Source organism: Ursus americanus, chromosome 3 (assembly GCF_024610735.1).
Source record: "Ursus americanus isolate L20-20 chromosome 3, mUrsAme1.1.p, whole genome shotgun sequence".
Taxonomy (NCBI): Eukaryota; Metazoa; Chordata; class Mammalia; order Carnivora; family Ursidae; genus Ursus; species Ursus americanus.
In genome coordinates this window covers 84,557,363-84,583,955 of record NC_142129.1, presented here as the reverse complement: position 1 = coordinate 84,583,955, position 26,593 = coordinate 84,557,363, and the positions used below count along the sequence as shown (strand labels likewise).

The following is a 26,593-nucleotide window of genomic DNA, read 5'->3' as shown; positions in this document are numbered from 1 at the left end:
TGACAGAGAGCCAGCCAGCAAGAGAGGGAACACAAGCAGGGGGAGTAGGAGAGGAAGAAGCAGCCTCTTAGCGGAGAAGCCTGATGTGGGGCTCGATCCCAGAACGCTGGGCTCACGCCCTGAGCCGAAGGCAGACGCTTAACAACTGTGCCACCCAAGCGCCCCAAGAGCAGTGATTTCAACACCACTCTCTCTTCTCTGACCTCGCTAAAGTTTATATTCTTTGTCCAAGTTATACTGTCTGAATGAAGACTTAGTTTTAAGCGGAGGCACAGGACAGTGAAATGTGTTAGGACTTGTGTTTTTTTTGTGTGTTTTTTTTTTTTAAGATCTTATTTATTTATTTGACACAGAGAGAGACACACCGAGAGAGGGAACACAAGCAGAGGGAGTGGGAGAGGAAGAAGCAGGCTCCCAGCAGAGGAGCCCGATGTGGGGCTCGATCCCAGGACCCTGGGATCATGCCCTGAGCCAAAGGCAGACACTTAACAACTGAGCTACCCAGGCGCCCCTGTTTGAAATCTTATTTACCCTTCAACCTTAGGGGAAGGGACTGACACTTAAGAGCCATTAATGTAGACGAGTAAGAACCTGAATGAGAGTAGGAGTAAGGAGGTGTAGTATATAAGACATTACAAAAACATGCATGCATGTTGCCTGGATTTGAAGTGAAAAAACAGCTGACTTTCAAGAAAAATAATTATTTTAAATTCGGTAGTTTTAAAAGATGAGTGTCAAAGCTGAGTGTATTCAGTCTTCATAGGAGACTGATCTAACAAGAAAGTGGACGTGTTCACATTTTAGTTCTAAGAGTGGGAACAGATTTCATTTGTTTTCTTTAGATGGCTAAATTATATGGAATAAAGTCACAGGAAAGAATGTGCAGCAGAAGGAATATAGTCAGTGATACTCTGATAGTGTTGTATGGTGACAGATAGTAGGCTACACTTGTGAGCATAGCATAATGTATAATCTTATCAGATCCCTGTTGTATAGTGAAACTAATGTAACATATGTCAACTACACTCACGTTTTTAAAAAATAAAATGAATAAAAATAAATTATATACCAGTACATAGTTACCTGAGTCTTGTTAGTCATAGTAAAAATAATTTGTTCATAACTATCCTAAGGATACCTTTTGCTTTTAGATTATTCTGTAATCCACAGACGATCACATTTTAAAGTACCCTTAAAAAAAATTTTAAATGACTCTCCAATGAGTGGAAATTTTTTGAAACCTGAGGTTTTCAGTATGCATCACCTACTTTAGGTTTCTTCTTTCTTTAGAAAGTAAAATAGCATAAACCAGTTCTGATAACTCTGGAAAACACACACTGCTTGGTTAACTCTTTAAAACCAGGTTGTTCAACAACCAGTGACTTGATTCCTAAGGAGTAAAGTAACAACCCAAATGTTTGGTGAGCACGAGATGGTTTAGCTATTATATATCCAACTCTGAACTAGGGAAAATTGCTACTGATTTGTTAGACACTTGAATTATAGGTAGATCAGAACTTAACTAACCATGTAGGAATTTATAAACAACTTCTTTTTGTTTTAAGAATATATTTATTAGAGAAAGAGCAGAGAGAGGGGCAGCGAGAGAGGCAGACTACCCCCTGAGCAGGGAGCCTGCCATTGGGCTTGACCCCAGGATTCCTGCATCATGACCTGAGCTGAAGGCAGGTGTGTAACCTACTGAGCCACCCAGGTGCCCCTATAAACCTTTTTTTTTTTTTTTTTAAAGATTTAATTTTTTTGACAGAGAGCCAGTGAGAGAGGGAACATAGGTAGGGGGAGTGGGAGAGGAAGAAGCAGGCTCCCAGCAGAGGAGCCTGATGTGGGGCTCGATCCCAGGACTCTGGGATCACGCCCTGAGCCGAAGGCAGATGCTTAATGACTGAGCCACCCAGGTACCCCTAAACCTCTTCTTTTTACATGTAAAAAATGAATTCACTCTGACCGATCTGCACCTCTCCATCACATACACGTTATGACCAATGCCTGGTTCCCATTGTCTTTTTGATAAATTTTAATGTTTCCAGATAAAGAGGGAACCTATTCCTCCAGTTTAGTCTTATCCCTAGTATTCAGATTTTTCACGAAGGAAAGCTATGGTAAGGTAACCCACTCCTTCCTGAAGAAAACTTATTTTTTAAGTTTTATTTAAGTAATCTCCACCCAATGCAGGGCTCATATTCAGCACCCCCAAGATCAAGAGTCACATGGTTTCCAACTGAGCCAGCAGGCACCCCAAAAACTTACATATGCAAGAAATGGAATTTTTCACATTCTGTAGTTGAAACCTGAAAAGGCAGCAGAAATACTCATTATTCTCAAGTGCACATGATAACAATAGTATGGTAGCGTAGGCACCTCTTCTCTGTCCTAAACACAACTTGTCTGACCACATCTGTGCAAGACATCCTGTGGCTACTCTCTTTATTCCCATGTTCTCACTTTATGGCAAGTTAAAGGGCAAATGGGAGTAAAAGGATAAGATGATACATCAAATGGATGATTGAAGAATCCTTTAAAAATTAAATGAGAGAGGAGCTCTTCTCATAAGATCAGACATCAGGATTCATATTCCTGGGGAATAAGGAAGAATTATATGCAGTTGTCTGCATATGTAACATTTTTAAAGTTCTATATTATGTGCTCCCGATGTGGTTGGTCTTCTAACCCTGTAGTATTTAATTGCTTAGAATATATCTTGTTGGGGCGCCTGGGTAGCGCAGTCGTTAAGCGTCTGCCTTCAGCTCAGAGCGTGATCCCTGCGTTCCGGGATCGAGTCCCACATCGGGCTCCTCCGCTGGGAGCCTGCTTCTTCCTCTCCCACTCCCCTGCTGTGTTCCCTCTCTCTGGCTGTCTCTCTGTCGCATAAATAAATAAAATCTTAAAAAAAAAAGAATATATCCTGTTGAGGGACACTTGAGTAGCTCAATCAGTCGAGCGTCTGACTCTTGATTTTGGCTCAGGTAATGATCTCAGGGTTCTGGGATGGAGCCCCACATCTGGCTCCACGCTCAGTGTGGAGTCTGCTTGTCCTCCTCCGTCTGCGCCCCCCCCCACCTCTCTTGCTCTCAAATCTTAAAAATACAAGTATATATATATACACCTTGTTGAAACTCTATATGCTACGCTTTGTTAGTTGCTACTTCTGTCTTTCCTGTTTTCTTTAGTTTCTTCCGCGTAACTTGGTATTTCCCAGTGCTATGTCCCCAGCCACCTTTTCACCAGTTGTGTTAATCAATTTCCACATCTTTACTTACTGAGGATTCTAGAATTCAAACTAAACAAATTCAAAACTGAACTTTTTCTCTCTCTACTTTATTTCTTGAATTTCATTTTTTGGTTAATGATTCTCTTGTACCCTTCTAGCTTAATGATCAAACATCTTTCCAAAGCACACCTTTTTTGCTAAAAACTCTGCAAATAGTTGCCAGAGATTGACGATCATGAACACCACTAAAGTTAAAATGACCCAAGTTTCAGGCAGTTGGGTGGCTCAGTTGGTTAAGCATCTGCCTTCAGCTCAGGTCATGATCCCAAAGAGCCCCATGTCAGGCTCCCTGCTCAGCAGGGAGTCTGCTGCTCCCTCTGCCCCTCCCCCCACTCCTGGTCTCTCTTCCTAATTCACTCTCTCAAGTGAATAAATTAAAATCTTTTTTAAAAAAAGATGACACAGGTTTTAATATTTGCTCTTCCAGGGGCACCTGGATGGCTCAGTTAAGTGTCTGCCTTCGGCTCAGGTCATGGTCCCAGTGTCCTGGAATCGAGTCCCACATCAGGCTCCTTGCTTGGTGGGGAGCCTGCTTCTACCTTTGCCTGCCACTCGCCCTGCTTGTGCTTTCTCTCTGGCAAATAAATAAAATCTTTAAAAAAATAAGTAGGCTCCATGCCCACCATGGAGCCCAGTGCAGGGCCTGAACACAGGACCCTGAGATCAAGAGTCAGGCACTTAACCGACTGAGCAACCCAGGCCCCCCCATATGTTCTCTTTTCTATTGACTAATGAGATGATGACAGGCAGTGTCTCATTCATCTTCATAGCTAAAGTGCAAAGTTCCTGGCATAGAATAGGTACCCAGTTTTGTTGCACAAATAAGATAATTAGCTTTGATGCCAGGTGCCTGAAAATTTTGCCATACCTATGTTTATGGTAATAGCAAGTCAGTGAAATACGAAATTGAATGCAACATGCTCTGATTTATTCCGTACTATCATGTTAAAAACTTTGAGGTGTTTTTCCCCCCCACTTTTTTGGACACATATTTTGCCAGTTTTACTAGCTCTCAAATCTGGTTTCTGTCACGTTCCTCTTGCTGAAATATTTGTACCTGTTATTGTGCAAGCCAGGACTAGGCCTTTACACTATTAGTTTATAATCTAGTTTAGGATTAAGCCATGTGGGTATAACTATAAATGTTCAAGCAGAACCCCTGCTCACAGGTAATGTGTTTCACAGAGGAAATCACATTTTTGGACTAGGAGGCAAAATGTTTGTGAATTTCATTAGTGACAGGTTATGGGCAGTGAAGTGCAACATATTTGTACTTGGCATAGCTTTATGTGCAAAGGCATAGAACAGGAATAAAGGACATGTGTTTAAACTACAAGAAACCAGTTTGACTAGGCTTGCATGCAATACATGAAGAGATAAGACTGGAAAAGAGGATGGAATGTGACAAGATGATTTCTTTTTTTTTTTTTAATTAATTTAGATTTCTTTGCTAGTGACGCTCAAGACTTATTTTTTCCTTTTCTGTTTCGAGGAAGTCCTCTCAAGGAGGGAAGTGACTGGCAAAAAAGTCTCAGATTGGACTGGACTCAGCTATTACCAACTAATCCCAAATTGAAAACTAGACCATTAGTAAAAACCTCGTCTTCCTTATCTCACTTTTAGGTGGGATTAGGGTTAGAAAAAGTATTTGGTTTCTTTTTAAAAAACAAAAAAAAAGCTGTTTTTTTCTTCCTAGTTGGACATAAAAAGCGGGAATGAGAAAGCAAGTGTGATGCAGTCTGATGACTTCCTTTCCTGTTCATGCTCACCTGTTAGAACCTACGTGGCTTTTTTGTTGTTTAGATTTTATTTTTTTAAAGATTTTATTTTTAAGTAGTTGCCACACCCACCATGAGGCTCGAACTCACAACCCCAAGATCAAGAGTCGCATGCTCCACCAACTGAGCCATCCAGGCGTCTCTACAACCTACATGTTCTTGATGAACTTGCTTCGTCTGTAAATTATTTCATTGTCTGCGAATATGTAGTTTAGTGCCTGACAGCATTAGATTGTTGATAACCACTAATAATAAACATGGATTTAAGAGATTTCTGGCATTTTAAATTTTACGCTAAGAATCCATGTAGCACAGGCAACCTGTGTCTACCTATGTAACAAAAGCCGGAACTGGTTATTTTGCTCCTGCATCAGGAAGTATATCTTGACACCTGCATTCCTACTAAAATTCTAGACCCAAAAGAATTTATTAGGATGCTTCAGTTTCAGATTAATATTTTTGTTCATGTTAAATTCATTATGCCCATGCCAAGTGCATTTTTTATGGCTTTAGGACAACATACATTTGGCAATCAGAAATCCTATCATTGTTGTAATAGATAAATGCTACCCTTGTATGACCAAGATCTGACCATATAAAACTGTAAGAAAGTTGTGATTCTGACTTGATAATAGTCATATAGAAACAGTTATAATTTCCAGGTGACTTTCATGTTCTCACCATTTTACAGTGTATATTTCAGAAGAACTTACCCATTTATAGATCTGGGAGTATACCCATTAGAAAGCAGAAGCAATTTATTGTATAATAGTACCCACTTAAGTTAGGACATTGACAAGGAAAAAGTGTCATCACTGGCATTTTTCTTTTATATAAATACATAATGTATTCTGTACATGAGAAGTTTTTTTAGAATTAATATTTCCTGCCAGAGCAGATTTCTATATTACACTTTTTTTTAAGGGAGGCAGGGGATGGGGGGTAGAAAATCTTTTTTATTTATTTTAGAACACACACGCAAGTTGGAGCAGCAGTGGAGGGCAGGGAGAGGGACAAGCAGACTCCCCACTGAGTGCAGAGCCTGACACTGGGCTGGATCTCATGACCCCAGCTGAAACCAGTACTTGGGCACTCAATAGAGTGAGCCACCCAGGTGCCACCTACATATTTGTACTTTTTTTTTTTTTTTAAAGATTTTATTTATTTATTTGACAGAGAGACAGCCAGCGAGAGAGGGAACACAAGCAGGGGGAGTGGGAGAGGAAGAAGCAGGCTCACAGCAGAAGAGCCTGATGTGGGGCTCGATTCTATAACGCCAGGATCACGCCCTGAGCCGAAGGCAGGCGCTTAACCGCTGTGCCACCCAGGCGCCCCCATATTTGTACATTTTGACCCAACCATGAGCTAAAATGTCCATCTTCCACGCATGATTTTTGTCAGCCTTACTGGTACTTGACAAGATAGTTTTTCTACTTCACAAAAGAAGTCTGTCCCAAGTATAACACCTGTGTGAAACTAAAACAAGTTTCAGTGTGCTTTTGTTTTTTTTTAAACATATGCCTAAGCCCTCGTTTCATCATGTGAGATGTCACCAAATATGGTTTCCTGGGTGAGCTAAATATTCTTATTATAGCCAATACCTTTTTTCTGAAGGTTCTTGGCTCCCAACAGTTAAACATTCTGAAAAACAAAGTTTGACTTACAGTGCTTTTATATCAAGTGTCTGGTTTGTGTGTATATTTATATTGTATGCTCAAAACGCAGGGGGAGGGGGCACAGCTATATTAGATACCTATTCCTGTTTTTTTAAATGTTGACATACAATTAAAGGTTAGAACCAGCTAAGAATGAATACCATTTATACTTAATAAATGTCAGCTGAACTTGCATTATCTTTGTTTTTATGGTGTATCCTACAGCAATAAGTTGTTGTTTGGGGTTTTTTGTGGGGGGGGAGGCGGTGAGGGAGCACGAGGAGGAGAGGGCAGAGGGAGAGAGAGAATGCTAAGCAGGCTCTATGCCCAGTTGGGAGCCTGATGCAGAGCACTTATCTCAGGACCCTGAGATCATGACCTGAGCTGAAATTAAGAGTCTGACACCTAACTGAGTGGGCCATTCAGGCACCCCAGCAATTAGTTTTAGTGCTGGAAGAGATGGATTTTTGATTTAGCCCTCTTTACAAATGAGGAAATTAATATCCATCAAGATAACTTAGATTTCATTTCAGTACTTTATTTACATAGGTGTTTTCACATTTGATCCTACTTTTCCTTTCATTTCTGTTTGAATCCTTTATTTAATGTTTATGTTAAATCCATTTTTTAAAAGATTTTATTTGAGAGAGAGTGTATGAGTTAGGGAGAGGAGCACGGGGGACAAACAGACTTCCTGCTGAGCAGGAAGCCTGACACCAGGCTTTATCTCAGGGCTCTGAGATCATGACCGGATCCAAAGTCAAAACACTTAACCGACTGAGCCACCCAGGTGCCTCAACTCATTTTTATTTTCTATACTTTTTATAGCCTGTGTCTTGATCTCACCTGGGTGATCATTAACATTAAATAGCTAATTTTTGGTTCCTATATTTACTGCCCTCTCCCATTTTTTTTTCAACTCCTGTACTCTACAGTCTTTCCTCTTGATCAACAGCTATACCATTTCCGGGGCGCCTGGGTGGCACAGCGGTTAAGCGTCTGCCTTCGGCTCAGGGCGTGATCCCGGTGTTATGGGATCGAGCCCCACATCAGGCTCCTCTGCTAGGAGCCTGCTTCTTCCTCTCCCACTCCCCCTGCTTGTGTTCCCTCTCTCGCTGGCTGTCTCTATCTCTGTCGAATAAATAAATAAAATCTTTAAAAAAAAAAAACAGCTATACCATTTCTGTAGTTAATGTAACAGTGTATACTCTTCTGTAAATACATGTGTATCAGAGTCCTCTAAATTTATTATTGCTGGGATGCCTGGCTGGCTCAGTCAGTGGAGTGGAACTGTGCCCTTTGATCTTGAGGTTGTAAGTTCGAGCTCCACACTTAGTTTACTTAAAAGTAAAATTTTTGAAAAATAAATTTGTTATCCTTGCCTCTGGAGGTAAGAATGAGTTGTATTTATCACTGACCCAACAAAGTTTGGTATTACAGAAGTTCTCAGCCTCTGTAAAGATGACCAGAAGTTAGCACAGTTAAATTGAGAGGGAAACCAATACTCAAACTTGTATTAAGCTACAAAATAAATTCACCTCTTAAGTTGCATTTAGGTAGTAAATTACTTCCTAATTTATAGCTTTACGTCCAAATAGCTTTCTCAGAAACTAAAAACACTGAAAGTAGTAGAGTGAGGTTTATGTTATAAAAATCAATATATGCTCATAAGACCTTAATAGCTATGATGTACAATTGTTTCTGTGTATCTTTCCCCTTTTTCTATCAGCTAAATGGGAAAATTATGTTCAAGGATAAATTGAGAGTATTTTAATTGGAGGCCTAGATCAAAGTGTGTAGTTTTTTAAGGTTAAGCTCTTCAAACTCATAGTTAAGTTGTCCATACAGGTGCTTGGTAAAATCAGTTATTTGTGGAAAAGAAGTAGATGCTTGGTTTTCTATGCATAGAAAAAAAAATTTCCAAAAGATTAAATATCTAGGTTATGTTTCCATCTCTAAAACAGTCAAATCATATGTTCCCTGGAATTAATTTTACATTGGTAGATAAACTAGAATGGTTTTCCATGCCATGCATTTTTATAAAATAACTATAATTTGTATGAAAGTTAAAATATTCTAAATATTAATTAGCAAAGTAAAATAAAGGAACCAGATGACAAAAATCAACAGTGCTTGAGGAGACGGAGAGAAGACAGTTATGCATTTAATACCCTGGAAAGAGAATTCTCAGTGGAAAGTATGTCTTTAACTGCCTAAAATTTGGTATTTTAGAACTCATTACAGCCAGACCAGTGAACTTTTTTTTTTTTTAACTTTGGGCTCTAGTATAATGTTCTTATGAAGGTAATTGTAGGGTATTGGCTCTCTTTGAGAGAGGACTAGGAAGAGGTTTGAAATCACAGTCCATGTGGACTTAAAGCTACGGATTTTTGTACACCTGAAATTAACATAACCCTGTTATGTTAATTATATTTGAGCTTAAAAATAAAAATTTTGAAAAAGCTGTGAATTTTTTAAAGTATTTTCAGTAGTTAGAGTCTGATTATTCATGCTCTTTGTAGCCTCTCTGTCTCACTGGCAGACCTTACTTTCTTGCTCATCCTGCTGTTACTGTGCATCAGGGAGGCATTGTGTACCAGAAGGCCTTCAGCTACTTGGGGAAAAGGTGCTTATAAGAACAGGGTAATTATTGGGACGCCTGGGTGGCTCAGTCAGTTAAGTGTCTGCCTTTGATCCCAGGGTCCTGCAGTTGAGTCCTGCATCGTGCCCCCGCTCAGTGGGGAGTCTGCTTCTCCCTCTGCCTGCTCTGCCTGTCGCTCCTCCTGCTTGTGCTCTCTGACAAAACTAAAAAAAAGAACAGGGTAACTATTAATCATAATAAACAATTTTTGTCAAGGTGCATGGGTAACTCTTGTGTATTAGTAGCTGTAAGTGACTAGATAGCTTCTCAACAAGCAGGTTAGATTTGTTCCTTCTGAATCACGGACCTCACACACTAGGTCTAATGTCTCATAGGAGCTTTGATAGCATAGAATGGTTAAGATGGGAAAGGCTCACATTCTCTATCCCGTTCAAACAATACAGAGCCATTCTTTGAGAACAGGGTTTAGGACAAATAGCGTTTATCCAGATCTCTAGGATATGAATCAACAAAGCAATTAGGAAACTCTTGTGTGTTTTTTTGTTAGAATGTATGAGATTTGGTATATATGAGACAAACTAAAGAGTTGGCAGGGTTTTAGAGCTGTTGAAATCTATTGGTTTCCAGACTTTGGGATTTTTTGAATGAATCAAATGATAATATGGATAATAAACCTAGTTGCCAGTTTTAGTTCTTAAAATAGTGATAGCGTATGCAACATTTGGTTTTAAAATAGTTATTAACAGCAAATAAAGACAATTTTTTTTAAAGATTATTTTGAGAGAGCGAGTTTGAGCGAGCACAAGCTAGGGCAGGTGGGGGAGGGGATAGGGCACGGAGGGGCAAGCAGACTCCCTGCTATGTGGGGTCCTGGGATCAGGCCCCAAGATCACTACCTGAGCTGAAGTCAGATGTGTAATCAACTGAGCCACCCAGGTGTCCCAGGGCATATGATTTTAAAAATGAAATTGTCTTTTTGAAAAACTTGCCACATGATTCTCATTTTGCTGTAAAATAATGAAAAATTGTCCAGATTTCATTTTGGGCTATTACTTGGGAATCATTCGTGTATCTCAGCACCTGTTCTATGACAAGGCAGTCTTAGAAGTAAACAAATGTGTATATTATATATATTTCCAACACTCTAATTAGGGTAAATCCATAATAACAGCCATTAAAATTATTTGCAAAGAATCATTTCAAAGTATTACATACTACAAAGAAATGGTAACAAAAATAGGGTTACAATTTTGTGGGACTTTTGCATAAGTGTTATCATAGCAATGGGTAAAGAGGGATGCTTGGGTGGCTCAGTCAGTTAAGCATCCGACTCTGATTTTGGCTCAGGTCATAATCTCGGGGTTGTGAGATCAAGCCCCAGGTTGGGCTCTGGGCTGGGTGTGGAGCCTTCTGAAGAATCTGCCTCCGCCCCTCCCCCCCTAAAAATAAATAAGCTTAAAAATATATATATATATATGGGTAAAGAAAGTAAAGTAGAATAGTTTCACTGGGTCTTTCTGGATTGTAGGCTTACAGATGGATTTTCTGCAACAGGCATGTATTACCAGAAAGCATTTTTTTTCCCCAAAGTTATTCTAGTTTGTAATGATATTGGAAAATGGTTGTACATTAACTAAAAAATGGGATACAAACTAAAATCAGTATGGTTTTAGCTTGTCAGAAATCTAGGCACCATCCTCAGTCCTTTAACACCATGTGTCCATTATGTCCATAGTAATGTCCGTTTTAACCTTTTTATTTCTTGGTCTGCCTGCCCTTGTCTTCATCATGACTACTACTTCATGCCTGGCATAGAGTAGTCAGTCACCCTGAATATTTGCCAAATAAATGAATTATTAAATATATATAAAACCATGTAGTAGCCTCCGTGCTTACCCTGGCTATAATCTTACCCTTCAAATTCATGTCATCCTTCAAAGTAGTTTTACTAAAATGTGAATCTGACCTTACTGGAAATGCTTTAATGGAGGAGGCCTTGTTCCTTAGGATGGCAACCAAGGCCCTGTGATCTAGCTCTGCCTTTTTTCCAAAGGTTGAGTTGCACCTTCTTTTGCTTCCACACCCATATTACTACTGCCCTCAGTTCCCCAAAACCTACTTTGTTCTCTGACTTTTTGTGTGTGATCATCTCTTCATGAAGTACTTCCTGCCTATCTCGCCCTTGGAATGCATCTTTCAGTTCAAGTGTTTTTCCAAACAGTTCATTGTTCTTTACAATTCCGTGTAGCTTTTATCCAGCTCTACTACTGCACTTAATGTAGTTTAAGTATTTAGAATCCCCTCACCCTGTTAGAATGCGAGCTCCAGAAAGGTAGTGTTTCACTTTGTCTCCCTGAGATAAATACATAGTTCTTGCATTAATATCTAGGACATAGTAAGTGCTCACGTAAATGTTTGGCTTTATTAGGTTTCTTTCCTCTTTGGTATAAATATGAATCTGCAAAATAGCTCCTAAACTTAGATTGTGAAGAGAAGGAAAGAAGATTCGAGATGAATTTTTGTAGTTAAGTTAGACCTAAAATTGCTAATGATTTATGCCAAAGAGCAAAGCCATTCTTATTCTTTAATAATAATAATAATTGAACATCTGTTCTTAGATGCAATAACTAGGTGCAATTATCTTGAAAGAATAACGATCCTAGGTCAAATATCCTGGCACTACTATCTGTTGCAGGCAGGTTTTTAAAAGCCTCTCAACAGTGTTGTGCTGGGCAAAGTGAAAATTCCCCTCCATCCTCTGGTGCTTGGTTATAAATTTTTATTTTTCACATTTAACAACTACCTTTCCAATGCATAGAAAAAGATAACTATAAAGGTATTTTAACTTAGAGAAGATAACTTTCCCATAGCGAACTTTTCTTAACAGTTCCAGCAACCGGCTATTAATAGGATGAAAGTTCAGGGCTAGATTCTGGCATCTTATTTTTTTAATTTTTTTATGATTTGTCAGCGTTGCACGTATGCAAACGGGGGGGAGGGGGCGGCAAAAAGAGGGAGAGGGAGAAACAAGCTCCCCGCTGAGCAAGGAGCCTGTTGGAGGGCTCGATCCCAGGACCCTGGGATCATGACTGGAGCTGAAGGCAGATGCTTAACCAACTGAGACGTCCTCCCAAAAAATCCATTTTTTTTTAAATATTTTTTTATTTTATTAATTTGACAGAGAGAGACAGCCAGCGAGAGAGGGAACACAAGCAGGGGGAGTGCGAGAGGAAGAAGCAGGCTCCTATCGGAGGAGCCTGATGTGGGACTCGATCCCAGAACGCTGGGATCACGCCCTGAGCCGAAGGCAGACGCTTAACGACTGCGCCACCCAGGCGCCCCAAAAAATCCACTTTTTAAAATTAGTTTCCCTGCTATATGGGAATGTTAAAATGTTGCAAGTCAGTGCTTCCCAAGCCAGTTTGGTCACTGTAATTATCTGGGAAGCTTATTAAACTATACATTCCTGAACTCCACACCCAAACTTCCCCAGAACAAGATGTTAGGCGTCACCATTCCTAATTTTTTTAGGATGTAGCAATTCTTGAAGAACCATATGCTGAACTACTTAGTGTGACCCAGGAATGCATTTTGGCAAACTTTAGGGTTTTTAATATTGATTTAAGAGAGAGCACAAGCCAGGGGGAGAGGCAGAGGGAGAAGCAGACTCCCTGCTGGGCAGGGAGCCGGACACAGGGCTCAATCCCAGGATCCTGGGATCATGACCTGAGCTGAAGGCAGAAGCTTAACCAACTGAGCCACCAGGCACCCCAAGATGTCTATTTAATAAACACTTAGATATGTGAAATGAGGTGTTTCACTAAAAGGTCTATACAAACCTACAGTATAAAGAATTCTTTTCAGTTCTCTTTTGGGAAGTGTTGCTGTAATAGACCTGTCCAACCTAAGAAGCTTGGAAGTACTGTTGTCATGAACAATTTCTTAAATTTCTTCTTAGTAACTTCATCAGAACAGCAACATAAATTGTTTTCAAAGAAATTTAGAATATTCTGATGGACTGAACTTTTCTCTAGTAGATAAAAGCCAAGTATTGTTAGCCTGGAAACCAGTCCATGTGGTTTTTTGGTGTTCTGTTTAGGTTTTTTTGGTGTTCCGTTTTGTTTTTTTAAGTGTGTTTCGGTTTGTTGTGAAAAAGAAACCTTATTTCTAAACTCCCACCTTTAATATACGAGCACCTTAAAAGGAGAGGAGCTATTGGGGCACCTGTCTGGTTCAGTCACTAGAACATGCAACTCTTGATTTTGGGGTTGGTAGTTTCAAGCTCCACATTGAATGTAGAGGTCACTTAAATGTAAAATCTTCTATGGGCGCCTGGGTGGCTTAGTTGGTTAAGCTCGGGTCATGATCCCAGGATCCTGGGATCGAGCCCTGAGTTGGGCTCCCTGCTCAGCAGGGAGCCTGCTTCTCCCTCTCCTCCCCATTCGTGCTCTCTGTCGCTGTCTCTGCCTCTCTCTCTCAAATAAAGCCTTTAAAAATAAAATGTTATAAAAAAAATTTTTGGGGGGGGGAAGGAGGGGCACCTTGGTTGGCTTGGTTGGTGGAGGGTGCAACTCTTGGTCTCCGGGTTGTGAGTTCAAGCCTCACTTTAGCTATCATTTAAACATAGTGACATTTCGTCCTACAGCTTTTACAGGGAATCAATTCTGAGATGTGTAATTTTTTTCTAAGGTTTTATTTATTTATTTGACAGAGCACAACCAGGGGGAGCAACAGGGAGAGGGAGAAGCTGGCTCCCTGCTTAGTGCGGGGCTCAATCCCAGGACCCCAGGATCACAGCCCAAGCCAAAGGCAGACCCCCAACCGACTGAGCCACCCAGGTGCCCCTAGACAGTGTGATCTTTTAATGAAGGTTAATGTTTTCCCTTAAAGCTTAAACCAGTAATTTTAAATTCTGTAAGTGCAGCTCAGTAGAAAGAAGCCGCACTTCATTTAATATTCATAATTTAAGAGTAGTAGATCTTAAGAAATGAAGAAGTCATGAGCTAGGACTTTAAGGATCCACTTCAATGTAAAAAAATTCAGTCCTAATGCCAGTAAATACTCCCATCATGTAATTCCATGTTTTGGTATCCTTTTCACCAACCAGCTTTGAGTTAGACTTGCTGTGTAGTGATGGAGGTAATGTACTCGCCTAAGAGGTTTAAGTTTACTTTCTTCACAGACTGATGAATTGTTTTGAATTTTACATCATTATTAAAAAAGCTAAATATAAGGAGCTACAAATTACTTCAGCAAGTCAGTAATACAGCCAAAGCTGGGGAGATACATATGAAAAAATATAAATACAAAAAAAATTCTTTCATCAAGTTGGCGGTAAACATTGTGTGAGACATTGTTTCTGAGAACATGGACATGTCTTTTAGTCTGGAGTAACTTCTACAGTGGTCCCTGTATTATCCAGAAGATTAACCAGGAACAAAAAATACAATTTAATTTCCCTTAGATCAAGGTTAAGCTCATCCAGGTCTTTCCTGTTGATTCTGCCAAGCTAGTTCCTGGGCTACACTTCACTGGATGCTAGGTAGGAACACTGGGAATCTTGTTCATCCATTCATAGGCATCACTGTTCAGATGATGAGGGGTTTGGCTACCCTCAGAGGTATGGTTACTCTCTTATACCCTCGCTTCGTTGAATTTCTTTACTTTGACATTCAGAGCTCCGGGCAGAAGTCACTTACTAGTTTGGGGGACTTGGGTATTTTTTTTAAGTTAAAGGATTGGGATTCTCCAAATTGAAAACCAAAGTCCACATCATTAGCTATGGGATTTTTTAATATGAAAGGCAAAATACAACACAACTGCAGTTAAGAGTAAATGAGTAAGATAAGTAATTGTGTAAAAAGGAAAGAAATTAAGGACTGGATTTTAACTCACCCTGCCTAATAAAGTCGTGGTTGAAAGGATAAATGAGGTATGGAATTTAGTCCTTCCAACATTCCATTGTGTTAATCATTTTTCCTGTTCAAAGAGGCAGCAAGGAGTAATTTCAGTGGCTGCAGTTAGAAATAAGGTGCTATATAAGCTCCCAAGTGCAGAGATAAGAATGGAGTTATGGTTGTCAAAGAGAACTTGGCCTTCATTCTTTTTTATCATTTGATGGTTTCTGTTGCCCCTAGAGAATCATCTTAAGATATCACTATTCCTGAAACCAGAGTTTACACAAGTGCCAAACACATGAACAAAATACCCTACTAAAATTCCTCTCAAACACTGTATTTTTTTAAGACTTTATTTTTAAGTAATCTCTGCATCTAGTGTGGGGCTTGAACTCAACAACCCCAACATCAAGAGTTGCGTACTCCACCAACAGCCAGCCAGCCACCCCTCAAAAACTGTATATCTTCAGAGAGCAGGTGTATCTGCAGGCTGTCACAGTGGTCCTGCTCAATTCAGCATAAGCTTAACAAATACTAGTGGAGACTGACAGAATTTAGGATTAACCTAAAATCCTCTAAGGTATCCAGTATTAACTAATTCCTCTCCCTCATTATGCAAGCATTAGTTTGCCTAAAAAGTGATTGACTTTTTTGTCAAATAGCCACAGTGATTTTGGGGCAGTTCATTGCATCTTTGGACAGCTCTTTTTCCTTTTGGGACTGTAGAACTGAATATCCTAAATTAATTCTGTGCCACAAAAACATTAGTAAAATAAGGAATTGGGTACATAAGTGGCAGACAACATAGGTTATTAGGACACATAGCTTACTCCATCAATAAACCAACTAAACAAGAAACTACTTGAGAAACTTTATATTAGAGGTTTTTTTTTTTTTTTTACTAGTATTATTTTCAAATCTATGGAAATATTTTCATAAAATAACTATTTCATTGCTAGCTACTAGAATTACAGTTGCAATTTTTAGGAGCTGTTTGAGATGTGAGATGTAAACATAACACTGAAATTATACATGTAAGTGTATGATTGTAGCATTGTTTCAATAAACTTAAATCTTACTTTCAGTGATTTTTTTTTTTTAAGATTGTATTTATTTGTCAGAGCGAGCACAAGCAGGGGAGTGGCAGGAAGTGGGAGAAGCAGCCTCCCCCTCTGAGCAAGGAGCCTGATGAGGGGCTCGATCCCAGTACTCTGGGACCAAGACCTGAGCCAAAGGCAGATGCTTAACCTACTGAGCCACCCAGGCGTCCCGCTTTCAGTGATTTCTTACTTTAATCACAGAGTTTCTCTTCCCCCAGCGTGTAGCAGGCATATATTTTAATACTTGCTGTATTAATTGGCCAGACAGAAGCACACAGTGATAATGTGAGATGCCAAAAAGTATCATGGTGAAGACCAAATTGAATTAAATACCTAGCCAGAACTTTTTAAGTTACTGTGACCATACGTGCACACAAGTGAGATTTACTCTTTCTCCCAATAGGGACTAGGAAAGAAATGGGCGAACTACAGGAAGCACAGCCTGGGAGTTAAAGTTCTTTAAAAAGTTGTTGAAGGCTTGAAGGGGGTCCCCATGTGACTTGATACTGTTGCTTGAAAAGCCTAGAATACTTCCTGGGTGGCCTTATGCTTCCCCCCCCCCAAAAGTAGATTCCTGGACTAGAGCAGTTAAAGGAAAAACTTTGAACGTAAGATTTCTAAAAACAAATAATGCTGAAATGGCAACTAGTTTACTGGAGAGCCTGCTGTTCTTCGAGGGATCAGTCAGTACATAGAGGGAAGCTGGCTTAGCCAGGAGGTCAGAATACAAATATCGTAAGAACTAGCTAATGAATAGGCAAATAATTATATGTAGCATGTCACAGCCAGTAGATGGAGTAATATGATGCCACCATTAAAATGAATTTATAATAACATGTAAAAATTGTTTAGGCATATTTAAACTATTAGGATAGGGCTTTAATACCCTATTGCATTAGAGACGCACAGAAAGAAAACGTAAAGATGTATCTCCACTGCAAGCAAATAGACATATTTTGATTTAGTGCATACTTCTCTAGTAGTTTTACTTAATCTCACTCTTGCCTATTGAGTGTTAAGTAGTTTGGTTATATAGCAGCATTCTCTGAAGTATCATGTTGGCAATACCCTTATTTTAAAGAAATGGAAACTGCTAGGTTAAGTAAATTGTGAACCAAGGCCTGTATCATGCTCAGTATTCAAAAAGAATAAACTGATAGGATAAATGACATTAATAAATGGAAGATTTGCCTCCTCGCTGGAAAAACTTAACCTTCAAAAGATGGCACTACTACATTAAACTTTTACTGAAGTGGAATCACAAATTACTATAAACGCTTTTTTATTACTCGACAGACTACTAGTAAAGTTAATCAGACATAATAAACATTGTCAAGATTTTCTTTTAAGATGGACTCTTAGGTGTAAGCATTTTATAAGACAGTTATCAAAGCTGTATTGGACTTCAGTTTGGTCATCCACGCATGTACATCCTAAATGTAGCTGCCCTCTTTGGGCAGCCTCTGTTTGACTCGTGCCAAAATTTAAAACAGGGCTGTGTAAACTTAATCACATTCCCCAAAAAGAATTTACTTTGTGAGGCATAAATAAGTAACGTTTATTTTATTCATGATTTCACAAGATAGACTGAATAGAGTTTAAGTTGCAAAATATGCTATTCTGCTCAGAAAACCCCATGCAGTTCTCTGTTTTTCGTGTTTTTGTTTTTTGTGGTGAAACACATGAGTACTGCCCTCTTAAATTTTGAAGTGCACTGTACAGTATTGTTTCTCCAGCTTTTGTTTCTCACTTTCAGCTGCCTGGTCTTTTCTAAGTTTCCCCCTTTAAGTCTTTCTTTCTCATGCATATTTAGCAGTTGTGGGCACCATACAACCTTAGCAAATACATTCTTGGTTAGGATGTAGCAAATACAATCAGACTTTATGTCCTGCCGTGTAGCACTTATCCTTAATGCAAAGTCTCACTCAAGAACCCTGTAGTGTCACAGAGGACACACTACAGAGGAGACACAGTGTACGTCTAACATCTTTGGGGAGTGTCTCACTGGGTTAAGCTGCTAACCGCACTTTTCCTCAACCTGGGCCTTTAGTCAACATTAACAAAGGTAATAAAGAATTGCAAATTTTAATCATAAATAGGTGGAGGAGAACTTAGACTGGTTTAATAAAGTTGGAATACGTTATATCTGAGCCTGAACATTTTAAATAAATAACAAAAGTCTTTGTGAAACAGGTTTTTCTACAGAAAGGCCAGTTTCCATCTAGCACATTTCATTTGGCTGTGTTCCTTTATACTATATAGAATTTAAAGAATTTCAAAACAGATTGCATCTTTGCACAGGTTATTCAGTTTTATGGCTGTCTACCGCTATAGATAATTTCCATCTGATTCTACAAAATCTACAAGTTGCCAGGATAACCTTGGGATCAACCACAGAAATAATTCTAGGCAAGCATGATGTATGTCTCTCAGCCAGTGGTTTGTTTTTTGAGATTTTATGAATTATATGACAGAGCACAAGCAGAGGGGGCAACAGGCAGAGGGAGATGCAGGCTCCCCGCTGAGCAGAGAGCCAGACCCTGGGGGGGGGGGGTGTCCATCCCAGGACCCTGGGATCATGACCTGAGCTGAAGGCAGATACTTAACCGACTGACCACTCAGGCATCCCAGGATGCACATTTTAAAAACCATTGGCTTATGGGGCACCTGGTCTTCAGCTCAGGTCAGGATATGATCCCAGGGTTCTGGAATCGAATTCTATGACAAATGAATTCTTTAAAAAAAAAAATCGGGCTCCTGGGTCAGTCTGCATTAGAATTACCTGGTGCCTGTTTAGAGTTCAGATGCTTGACAAACCTACCAAGTCAAAATCAGATCATTTCTATATTTTGAGAAGACAACTGTAATCAAAAGAAATGCTCCCTTTTTGAGATCTTGAAACGGCAGTGAGGAGACTGTTCTCTTTGAACGTTATCTATTTAGGAACAATACTATAATAATGGGATGTTATGAAATCCAGATGAGTATTTTAACAGGCTTTTAGGAATGCAAAAAAATAGGGCACTGCATAAACAACTGCAAGGAGGAGTGTATTTGAGCAGACTTGGATGGGGGCGGGGGAAGCTTTTAATTTACAGTGCAATCCTACAGGGAAAGGAGGGGGGAGAAAATGCTTTTGAGCTGCACACAGAAGAATTGCATCATATACAAGATTTGTTGGATAGTCCCTCTCGTGTATTCCTGTTGAACAGGAAAACTAGTCATTAAAAGTAACTTGATATAAAGATAATTGTAGGAGATGAGAGAACAATAAAATACCACTCTCATCTATTGTCAGGGAAGGGGATTGGCTGGGCCAAATAAGTTAAAATAAGGGAATTAACAATCATCAATACAATGTTGATGTAAAAGGAAGTTACCTATCTGCATAGTAGGTTCCACATAAAGGGATACTGCAATCCAAATGACCGTTAATAGGCTTTAAATGTTTTCAACAAGTTATATTAGTTACCTTGTGAACCCAACCGTAACTGGGAAATAGTCAAGGGTAATCCAGGAACAAAATCCAGGTTCATTGTACATTGAAGAGTAAAGCTTTAAACACGCCCTACATGTGGATTAAGACAGTGACTGATTAGAATCCCTTTTCTGGTGGTTTTGTGGAACCAAATTATTTGCACTGAAGAACCACCATCTGTTTCCCAATAGAGAAAGGAAAATAGTAGGGAAAGGCAACATACCCTGGGTTTCCGGAGTAGTCCTTTGAAGTACCTTTTCCCACTCTTAACTGACCGAGACTATAACCTTCGTTTGTTTCAAGCTCCCAGAAGATAAACTTAACCTTTACACGAGTTACTTCCAGAGATGTTTCCCTTGCCCGCAACTACACACATCCTTAGTTTTGTGTCAGAGGCCTTTAGACAGCCCCTTACAGCTTATGAATCCCTTCTCAGGATGTTTTACGTGTATATTACATACTGCACACACAACTCCGTCCGCAGACATCTCGTTAGGCATCCTATGCCGGGTATTAAAATTCTGAGAGAACGCTAAATTAATGAAGATTGTAACTAATAGTGTTTGAGCATCCTGTTCAGGTTGGGGGTACTTTGTGTTACTCAAGTTTCTGGCTGGAGAAACTAGCACACTAAAAAGTGGCTGGGATGAGAAGCCAGTGAGGAGTTTTACTTTAATAAGAAACACTAAAAAAAAAAAAAAAAAACTTAAACGCGCTTCCAACATTTCTGACCCGCCAAGAGGAAAGGGGTTCCGTAACCTAGTTTTGACCCTTTGTGGAAATAGCCCCTGACACTGCATACAATATATAACTGGCTCACCGTGCCTATGGACACACCCAAGATGGCCTTTAAGAGCCCACCACCCACTTTACACGAGAAGCCTCTTCCTTGAGACCTCCCTGGCTCTCGCTGAGGTGGTTTTTTGCTCTCGTGAACTCCACCAAGCCGTCCAGACATTCGCCCGCGTCTGGAAGAGCGAGCCGTGGGTGGCTGCCAATAGATGCAAACTCGTGGCTTGGCCGCTGGCCCGAGCGAGTCCGGACCCGGCGTTTGCGTCGCGGCAGCAAGCTGGCCCGCGCGGCAAAGGGCGTAGCCCGCGCCGCTTCCTGCGTCACAGGGGCGCCGCCCTCCCGGCGGGGGAGGGGCAGGCGGGCCGAATCCGCCCGCACCTTACCCTAACCTTTGCCCGCGGTCGGCTCCGGGAAGCGGCTCTGCCCTCCCCGGGGCTGGAGTCCCCGAGGGCCCAGCGTGCCTACGGCCATTGGTACAGTGAAGATCGAAGAAGCAAAAGACCGGCCGGCGGAGACGCGCCGCTGCCTTCCTCCCTGCGCCATCTCGGAGGAGCGGCAGAAACGCACTTCCGCCGCAGCCGAGAGCCCTGGCGGTGCTGGCCTGCCTCTGCCAGGCCGGCTTCCGCCCAGCGCTTTCTGCGGTACCCCGGGTCCAGGGCTCTAGCTTTTTCGGTATTCAGGGTCTCATGTGACTCCCCTTTTCCTTTTTATACTATCTGTCCGTCGCTTTCTCAAAAAAAAAAAAAAAATCTGGTGCCACTTCCGGCTTCCTCCAGCCGTGACGCACTCCGCTCAGACTGAGAGCCCGGCGCAGCCGCCATCTTCCGGAAATGCTGGTACAGGCCCGTGTGGCTATTGTCCTGTGTACAAAGAGGAAGGGACTATTCCGTCCGTTTTCCTGATACTCTGCTGGGGAGGGCGGGAGCAAGAGTGGTCCTGCGGTGGGACTCACCTGTATTTGAATTCCGACCCCCACCCCAACTCCTTAATCGGCTTTGCCGCACGTTGAAAAATGGTAATCTCTGAACCTCTCTTAACTTGTTGATGGGTCAAATGAGGTAGTGCATGCAAAGCCCTTAGAATAGTATCTGGCTTAAAAGTAAAAGTAAGGAAAAGCTGTGAGGATATACTGAGCGCCTGTTTGCTTTTGCCATAGTCGTGTTAGGTATGGAAAGTGCTTTTGATTCTTCATCCCCACGGAATGGCCTTCTAGTACCTGAAAGAGCTGATGTTTGACGGCTCCTGAGTTTGCCTGCGTCTCCCAGGCAGCCCTTGATGCACCTAGTTCCTAGGAAAGTTTCTGCTTTTACTTGACTTGCCTCTTTTTGCAGCGTTTTGTACTTGATGAATATTCTGTAGGGATAGTGGACGAGCCTAGGTTTGGTGTGATTGTAGCATCACATGAATGAAGAGGTAGACTAGCTTCTTCCCAGGTACATTTTAGGCTGCTGACAGCAGGCCATAATGCTTCCCTACACTTGATCCCTTACCATTTGGAACTAAGAATAGATTGAGGAGGGGGTCTTAAAAAAGAACGAGAGAAATGCTTAGATAATTTTGGTCACTATTTATAAAAGAATAAAATAATTAAACATATAAAAGAGATTGTCCCTACAAGAAATGGACGAACTCCACAAACTTGTGGCAGACTCACTGGTGAAGGCTGAGTCTTCAGATGTTGAGGAATAATTAAAACTCTTCCTTTTCAGCTGAGTCGCTAACTTTTAAGTTTCTGGTTGATTTCTGTTGTCCCTGCAAGACTCTGAAGTCTTACCTCTTACCCTCTAAGTCTTTGCCCCTTCAAACACTAAGCATCCATAACTCAGACTGAATAATACCTTCGAACAGCACAGTTCCCACTGTGGAGTGAGATCATCCGATCCCAACATGGGTTGAAGAGTTGGAAGTTCCTTATACTTTAGAACATTTAACTTGTATGTGAGTTAGACCACTGTCACAAAAACCAAAATGGAATCTTTAATGATATGGAAACACAGGCAATATGTAGTTTAATGAAATGACATGCACAGTGTAATCTTATTTTTGCAAAAATGTGTGTATGGATATGAGGAACATTAATTTCCTCTTTAGGTCTTTTTAAGGGTTCTGTGATGTATTGAAATAGTGTAAAGTAAAAGTTCTTTTGTAAACTTTATGAAGATAGATTATAAGAGATGGGGTCATTATAAAAGATGGATATTCTGTTAGCTAACTCTTCAGTTTGCAAGGAAAATCTCAGTTTGATAAATCAAGAAATATAAACAACATTTAGACATCTGGAGTTATTGCTAAATGATGATACCTCTCCAGTTTGAGGTTGAAAATGGGGTCTTGTTCCTTTTCATTTTAAGCTCTTGGATATGGATTTTTTTTTTCTTTATAAAATATATGCGTGTTTTACTTTGCTAAATTTAAAAGGTTAAAAATTACACTGAGGCATATTTTAAGATTTATTTTCATGTAGGTTAACCTATCCTTTCCAGGTTTGTTCTTTCTCTTCTCTACAAGGAGCTAGAGCAAACAAACTAGCTGAAACGTACTTTGAGTAACAGTATCAAGTAGAAACACATTATGACTTGGTTAATATAAAGCATGAGGTTTTTCTTTTTATAATTGAGGGAATGAAAATACAGCTTAGTTATCATGAATTGCGTCATACTCTTTTTGGGATGGTCTTTTGGCTTGAATCCATTAACTGACTTGTAGCACTGTGGGAACTGCATTATTAGAACAGTGTCAAAGTCACAGCTTTTGTATTTGGCGCCCTCTAGTGTATAATTTTAAATAACAAAAGCCAAGTTACCCTTGCTAAGCTGTTAGCTGGAAGATAAAATGCGAATTTCGGTCCACTCTGTGGCACCTGGCTGGCTCTTTATCTCAGTGTCATGACTTCAAGCTCCACGTTGGGCATAGAGATAACTTTAAAAATAAAATAAACTTGAGCCTATCTTCCTAGTGTGATTGATCTTGCTTTTTGTGACATCGAAAGAGATTTACCCCTCTCTGTACCTACACATTTCCTAGCCATGACACTCTTAACTATACTGTGACCTTGCACCAGTTGCTTAATCTGCCGACTTCAGTTTTCTCATCTGTAAAATAAGGATGACAGTCACAAGAATTGTACAGGGTTCCTCAGGACTAAGTCAGCCATTATATGTAATGTGGATGCTTTGTACGTAGTAGGACCTCAATAATTGCTAGCCTTTAAAAATACATAGTTATTGTTTTAATGTTTAAGGTTAATAGTTATATGGTAGATCTTAGAAAATCTAAGATGCAGAATGATAGAGGAAAAAGAAAAATTTGAAGATTTGGATTCAGACTGTAGTTTAAGCTGGAAGCTCCAAATTCCTTTTTCTGGATTATATTTTCTGAATTGGAGTTCCTGAACAAGCTGTGCACAATATTTGTATTTTCTGTGTACAGGTGGGAGAAGCATCATTGATACTAATTGAACCCATGTGAATCAGGATGTACAAATTCGTTTCCCACATTGACAGGCATGGATTTTGAAGCTTAACATCGCTACCTCCAGGGTTTCCCTAAGAACCAGTTACCTGAAGAAAGCATTGGGTACTTCTTACCCTTACTGGAGCCCCTCTGGAGTCTTTGGCTGGTCCTGTGTATAGTAAATGTTGCCATGCTATTTTTCCTAGGTATCATATTACAGGTCAGAATTGTTTCTCCTTCCCTTCCACTGCCTGGGTGTTAAACCAGATTGATTTCCTCATGAACAGCTACCAGCTAACCATTATTGAAGCTGTATTATAAGCTTGGGACACTACGCTGAGTACTTGTCATACATTAGTTCTAATTCTCACAACCCCCATCCACTAAAGTATTAGCCCTATTTTCCAGAGGACAAAATCACACTAGGTCACCCAGATAATAAGTATTAGAATCAGACTTTCAACCTGAGTCAGCTTCTAGAGCCCATGGCCTCAACATCACATCAGAAACACTTTCCAAAGGGAGAACTGTGGGTTATGCAGCCTTCAGAAGTGCAAGGAGGATCTCTCAACTCCCTTTAGGCACTAAGGTATCAGTTCTCCTTTTCGAGAATGCCCAGCTGGCTAGCCCTGCCATAATAATTATTAGACCCTGGGATACCTCACATGGTCCTTGCAGTTTTTCGAGGTTGACCCACGGGGTATCTCATTTTCTCTTCCTGAAAACCTTCTCCATTCATCATGCATTAAACCCCAAGCTAAGCTGGGGCAGCAAGTTCTTTTCTGGCAGAAGATGGAAGCTGCTGTTATTTACCCCCCAGGGGATATGCTGCAAATCCCAAGCCTTACAGCTGGGAACACGGAAATCTGGCTTTGCAAGCATATAAAACAAATCTTGACAAAGAGGGAGGGGTGTGCACACATTGGCCATCCCCATCCCAGCACACTGGACAAGGAGCTCTCAGCCAGGAGGCTGGGATGCAGAGGCACGGTCTCAAATGCCAAAACCACATTCAGCAGGCCTTCCGTCAGTCACACGGGCCTTCCACCGCTGGGGCTCATTCACTTAGGCCAAGCATGTGGTCTCCTAATTGCTTTTCCTCCCTTTAACCCTCTCCCCCCTCCTCCCCCACCTCGCCCTTGTCCTTAAATGCTTTCTCCAGGTCTACACTTGAACCTCATTGTAGGATCCCAGTGAATGCCAAGGTTTGTATGGGTGGAAGATTATAAATCAAAATTAAAACCTCAGACACAGCCATGGGGGGGGGGGACCAGAGGAGAGAAGGGCCACAACTGAAAACAAATGAGCCTCTTTCATCCCAGTGGGATTTTTGTTATTGTTTTCTAAAGCCTGCTGTTCCTGCAGGGCACTTCACCAGAAGCTATGGTTTCTGGAACATTCAGAGAGCAGAAGCACTGCCAAGAGTTGTCCACATGTGTGTCCTCTGCAAGAGTTTCAACAAAACTTGGGGGCCTGAAGAAGTTCTATTTTTTAAACAAGCCTCAGTTTCTCCCCCAATAAAAGAGGTTTCAGTTTTGAAAAGCAACAGAAGTGTAGCCTCAACCATCATTTTTCTCCAGAACCGAGAACCTTCACAAAATGACAGAGGGATCAGATCTGAAAAATCTGACTAAATGTAGTTTACGAAAAATTAAATCTTGTCTTTTCTCAACAGTCCTGTGCTCGGGGAGGGGATCCCAAGACAGAACTCCAGTGCGACCTCAACTCCCTGTTCATGTACATCTGGTTTTATGAGGCATTATGGTAATTAACAGTTTTATATGGGTGTGTCCGTGGTTCTGGGAATTTACAACTGTTTACAGCGGATGGCAAAGCTACTCGTGAAGCTGCTGACAGGGCTAGAATGCTGTCGAAGGACTTCTCCAGCCTCTGGACCAGCTCAGCTTCTCGAGGGCTGGAAACAAAATGGGCTTTCACCTCAGAGGAAGGTTTCAGTCCTGGTGCTGCTGTGTGGCTTTTTAGATTCCTTTTTTGAAAAACAGGAAAAATGAAATACCAAGTGCCTTGACCATGACGTGAGAGAATCATCTTAGAAGTTGGGAGGGAATTCTCAAACACATCTAGCATTCAATCGGATATTATTTTAATCTGGAAGGAGCCTGGAAGGCTACATAATTCCACGAATAGACCAGAGCTGCTAATTAACTTGGGTTAGGAGAGCTTCACCAACCTCTCTGTAAATGAGGACATTCTGGTTATAGATTATTAAGAGATTCAGTATGACCCGTGAAGGTCATAGATTTGAGTCTGTGGCTGGAATTTAGTCACTGAGCAACTCAGCTCAGAAGTTAAGCATATTTCGTGTTTCTAAGAGGCTTCCAAAAACCAGAAATTTTATTAAGTTACAGTTCCTGGGGGCACCTGGGTGGCTCAGTCAGTTAAGCGGCTGCCTTCGGCTCCCGTCATGATCCCAGGGTCCAGGGATCGAGCCCTGCATGAGGCTCCCCGCTTAGCGGGGAATCTGCTTCTCCCTCTCTCCCTATTCATGCTCATGTGCGTGGACACACTCTCCTTCAAATAAATAAAAA

At 40.8% G+C, this 26,593-nt stretch overlaps 1 long non-coding RNA gene across 1 annotated transcript in view; it reads left to right on the top strand.

The window, feature by feature from the left end:
* The window catches only part of LOC123789382 (uncharacterized), a 32,866-nt gene extending 6,273 nt beyond the window's left edge, over positions 1 to 26,593 (top strand). The window contains exon 3 of the long non-coding RNA XR_015724042.1: positions 7 to 26,593. This is a non-coding gene — a long non-coding RNA (uncharacterized LOC123789382). The remainder of the gene's footprint in view (positions 1 to 6) is intronic.